The sequence below is a fragment of the Coffea eugenioides genome, unplaced genomic scaffold (assembly GCF_003713205.1).
Source record: "Coffea eugenioides isolate CCC68of unplaced genomic scaffold, Ceug_1.0 ScVebR1_549;HRSCAF=1246, whole genome shotgun sequence".
Taxonomy (NCBI): domain Eukaryota; kingdom Viridiplantae; phylum Streptophyta; class Magnoliopsida; order Gentianales; family Rubiaceae; genus Coffea; species Coffea eugenioides.
Window position 1 is genome coordinate 829 of NW_020864397.1, and position 4,906 is coordinate 5,734.

At 38.2% G+C, this 4,906-nt stretch overlaps 1 pseudogene; it reads left to right on the forward strand.

Moving 5' to 3' along the window:
- The first annotated feature begins 803 nt into the window (after positions 1–803).
- LOC113758513 lies at positions 804–4,336 on the forward strand (annotated as a pseudogene).
- Positions 4,337–4,906: the final 570 nt, after the last annotated feature.

A 4,906-nucleotide genomic window follows, 5' to 3' on the forward strand; every position in this document is an offset into this window, starting at 1 on the left:
ACGTTTACTGTGCTGGAAGCTTTCTGAGAATATATTTCCATTGCTTGCCTTGGAATAATTAGAAAGAAGCATGGGTTTTAGGCAGCTTGTGGGGGTTACCTTTTTGCTTTATGTTTTCAAGAAAAGTGAGTAAATGTGAGTGAGCTTTGATTTCTGATTTCTAAGTTTTTGCTTTTTTTTTTTTTTTTGTATCTCTTAAAATTTTCGATTATTTTTTGAAGAAGTATCTTATTTTTTTATGTCTCAAATTGAATTGAATGCAAATATTGAATAGCTCATTTAGACTTGATTAGATTTGAAGATACACATGTAGGAAAGAAGCTGTACTTTAAAATTTAAAATTTATGTTGGTTGCAAGTAGAACAGAAAGTGAGTTTGTTTTTATTATTTCTTCGGCTCATCATTTAGGGGTCTAATTTGCAGAATGTGTGAAAACAAAAAGACAGAAAAAGTATTTCAAATGTCCATTCAATTTTTTACTTGAAAAAATATGTTCTTATTATTTTTTCTGTTGCGTGTTTTAAAATTTTCTTTTAAATTCTTTACATGTCTATGCTTTCGCCATGATACTGATGCCATCGGCTTTAGTTCCAGTTCTACTGGTTGACTGACTGGACCCCCTGATCCGGTAGCTTGTCCAAAAGCCATGGCTGCAGCTTTGAATGCTGGATCTAAGTCGAGCTAGTGCATGATGAGGACATGTGGAGCAAGTTTTGAATGAGAACCCAGGAACAGATCCGAAGCTCTCCAGGGAAACTCAATCCTGCAAACCTCCAGTGGAGGAGCTTTTAGAGACTCTCACAATGCAGAAGCGACTGCAGAGGCTGAGCCGCAATGTGTCTGAGGCTATTGCCTCTTTCAAGAACTTCCCCTTAACCTTGAATTGGTCGTGATCTGCCCTTCGTCGACTATCAGATTAGTCGTGGTGAAAATGGCCGAAAGCAACGTTTGGCCACTGTTGTATCGGAGCTTAACTCAGCTTTATCCTGGTAGTCAACTCCTGAAAAGCTTGTTTCAACATTCGCAAGCATTATGATTCTCTAGCCAGACAGGTTAGAACCTAAAGTAATACCTGCTCCCTATTTTCATTTCTTTTGTTTTGACATTAATGTTTCTTATGCAATTTTAATAGCTATGCACAAGCTGGATTTTGAAATGAAGGATGTGTTTCTGCATATGAAATTGGTAGAGCAATCAATAAACGGAGGACCAGCCAGCTTTAATACACAAGAGTGTCTGGATGATGAGGGCTAATGGGTCAGTAGTCAGCTGACATTTGTTCGCATGTAACTCTCCACTTTCATGGCCAGCAATGTCGGGTGCGCTTGATAGTGCTTCCATTTGTTGCAAGAAAGTTCAGATCTTTGAGAGGAAGGGATTGACATTGGGAATTGTCATGCTATTGGTTCAATCTGGGCAAGAAAAATTGTTCAAAACCCAGATTGAAAGTGCACTTAAAGTAGCTCTGAAGAAGCCAAAAAGTACCTCCATGAAGCTGTCCTTTGGGCTTTGCGGCTGTCAGGAGGATAATGCAAGGGGTAGAGAGTTTGGAGAGACGGATGAAGATTGTGTGGAGCAGAGTTATAGCAATGGGATTGAGAATGGCAGTCCTAAGGTTCAGTTACGAGTGCCTTTACCAACTACTTCCATTGTAGTTTCGGTTGATGAATGGCAGACAGTGCAATCAGGAGGCAATGAGATCAGGAAGTGGTTACTAAGTACTGATAATCTTGAGTTTATTGATCAGATTGGGGCTACTAATTTAAGGGGGTTTATAAGGGCAAAAGAGTTGGGATTGAGACGCTCAAGGGATGTGATAAGGGGAATGCATATGACTTCGAGCTTCGAGAGGATTTATTGGAGTTAATGACTTGTGGGCACAAGAACATTTTGCATTTTTATGGTGTTTGTATTGATGAAAATCACGGGTTATGTGTTGTGACTAAGTTGATGGAAGGCGGATCAGTTCAGGATTTGATGTCAAAGAACAAGAAGCTTCATACTAGGGAAATTATGAGGATTGCTGCTGATGTAGCAGAGGGAATCAAGTTCATGAATGATCATGGTGTAGCATATAGGGACCTCAATACCCAGCGGATTTTGTTAGACAAACATGGAAGTTCTTGTTTGGGGGATATGGGAATAGTGGCAGCTTGCAAAAGTACTGGTGAGGCTATGGAGTATGAAACTGATGGTTACAGGTGGCTAGCTCCTGAGGTTTGTATGGTATTTCTTTTTTTCTATTTTTTCTTTTTTCCAACACATGCATATAAATAGACATGCATATAAATTCATGTTGTAATCAAATTATTAACAGGTCTTGAGAAATTTGTGGAAGATGGGAATCATCCTACAAATCTAGATTGTCCAACTGTCGTGTTATAAAAGAAATGGTAAAACAGAAACATAAATATGAAAAAGTAAAATAATGTTTTTGTTAGTTACCACAAAGGACTTTATGCATATTTGCAGACCCTTATAACCCACTGTATACTGTAGATACTTTTCATTATTTGTTCTCCTGAAGCAAGAGAATTCCATTGATTGTTGGGTATCCTCAAAAGGCCAGCTACTTATTTGATGGTTTGATTAGGTATTCTGTTTCTGGTTCAAGTACAGTAGTGCAGAAATTCTAAAGCAAATAAGTAGTTTCAAGTAAGGATGAGGACCAAACTTTTCCTTTTGATCCTATGCTGAACTGTTGTTGAACTGTGACTTAGTGGTGCCAGATTAGCTGATCTTCTCTAATTTATTGATATTTAGCTTACTTCACTATTTGATTGACCGTTTCAAAATGTTAGTTTATTAGTGAAAGCACAAACTAGCCCATAAAATAAAGTATGCTTTCTTTACAGAAAATCTTGCCCTTCATAGTACCTAAGCAGAGCATTACCTTGGAAAACCTGCAGCAACCAAAATTCTTCATGTAAAGGAAGGATTTCTACCGTGGAAACTTTTTGTTCTCGAGTGTTGCTCTTTCAAGAATATAGTTATATTCAGTGTATGTTAGGCTTTTGCGGTTCTGTCCACTTAATGAGAACTTTATGTCAATTATCCCTTCATTATTGTTTTGTGCATGCGTAACATGTTTTCATGATAATTTTGCTTTCCACGTTAAGAGGTTGTTTGCCTTTAAGACTTTAGCTAAGCAGAAGTAAAGTAGCTTTAATCTAGCTTTACTGTTTCTCTCTCTCATCATTAGTGGAGGCTGGGAGTGTTGGGCAATAATCTCCCCTAGTGTTTATTATATTCCATCCTACCATGCTGGTAACCTACTTTGGACCCTGAAACTTTTGATTTTAGGCCTTTGACATCCTCGCCTCATTAAACTGAAATAAATGATTAACTAAATTTCATGAACCTGCAGTTCATATCCTTGAACAAAATGTTTGCAAAGTAGAATTTGTTTCCTGATACTTGTTAACGTTTCATTGCTCTTGGGCCTGGGAAAGAGGAAAGTGATTGGTTTGTTGGGGATAAAACTCTTCTTCTTCCAATCTTAGTCAAGCTAAGAGTTTCTAGAAAAACACTTTTGAATCGATTTGCTGCCTACATGTATAACTGCTGAATTAAACATAGCTTCCTACTCAACAGCTTGGGCTTTAGATCCTTCAGATCACCTGACTAATTTAATGTAAAAGTAAGCTTTTCTAAAGGCATCTTTCTTGACATGAAATTTCCCAAAGAAAATTGAATGGGGACCTAAAGAGAGAAGAAAACCAAGAAGAGAATGGAGTTTGTTAATATTATGATGGAAGTCATGTTGATGATGTTACTTAATTTGCAATTCGACGTCACAGATAATTTCAGGTGATCCAGAGGGTGTCACAGAGACATCAATGAGTAACGTGTATAGCTTTGGGATGGTATTATGGGAAATGGTTACTGGTGAGATTGCCTATTCTGCTTATTCACCAGTGCAAGCCGCTGTTGGAATAGCTGCATGTGGGCTTAGACCTGATATCCCGAAGGACTGCCCCCAAATACTTAGGGCTCTGATGATGAAGTGCTGGAATAACTGTCCGGAAAAGCGTCCTCAGTTCTCAGATATTCTATCAGCATTGAGACGTCCTATTAACAGTTGCCATGACGTCGCTAGGTGATAAATCTCCTTCATCTTCATGCAACCTGATCTAGGAGGATACTGAAAGTCTGTATAAATTACAGCAAGTAAATGCTGAAATGCCTGATATACATATGCGAAGTCACCTTTTGGATTTTCATTAGAATCAAAGTATAGATATTAGATACTCCTGTTTCTACTTTTCCTGCCATAACTATTTTTTTCTAAGAAGGGAAAAGGGTAGGGATTCTTGTTACATTCTTTTTGTTTTTTTTTGTTTTTGCAGTTTTTGGGATATAATAAATTCGCGTTTCTTGTTGTATGCAATGTACATTTTTTTAAAACACTGTTTGGGATGCGTAGTTCCCACATTTTAGAAAGAAAAACCAAATGCATCTTTTACAGCACGCAACTCAGACTTACACCTGCTTGTTCAATATGTTTTTCTAGGGCTTTTCCCTTTTTGTTCCATGGTGGCTGCTTGGGGCCTGGTGTTGGCCTTCTTTTTTTTTTTTTTGTCCTTTGTTTTTTTTGGGGTATGCGCACTAAGCCTCAGTGGAGTTCTCCGGAGGCTGGACAATATGGCTTGTCAATTTGGCATGTAATTATTCTCTTTTGTTGAAAAGAATGATTAGGATGTTCTTTTGACACAATAGGACAAGACCCACATGATTCTCACCAAAGAGAGATATGTCTATAGGTTTGATCAATGTGAGGTTGTGTTGTTGTGGGAAAGGTCATCTGTTGGGGCCCCGAGTGATTGGAGGGGAGAGAACATGAAAAGGAATGACGGGAATATCTTTCCTCGTTTGTCTGGCCAATGGATCCCCGGACACATGTGCC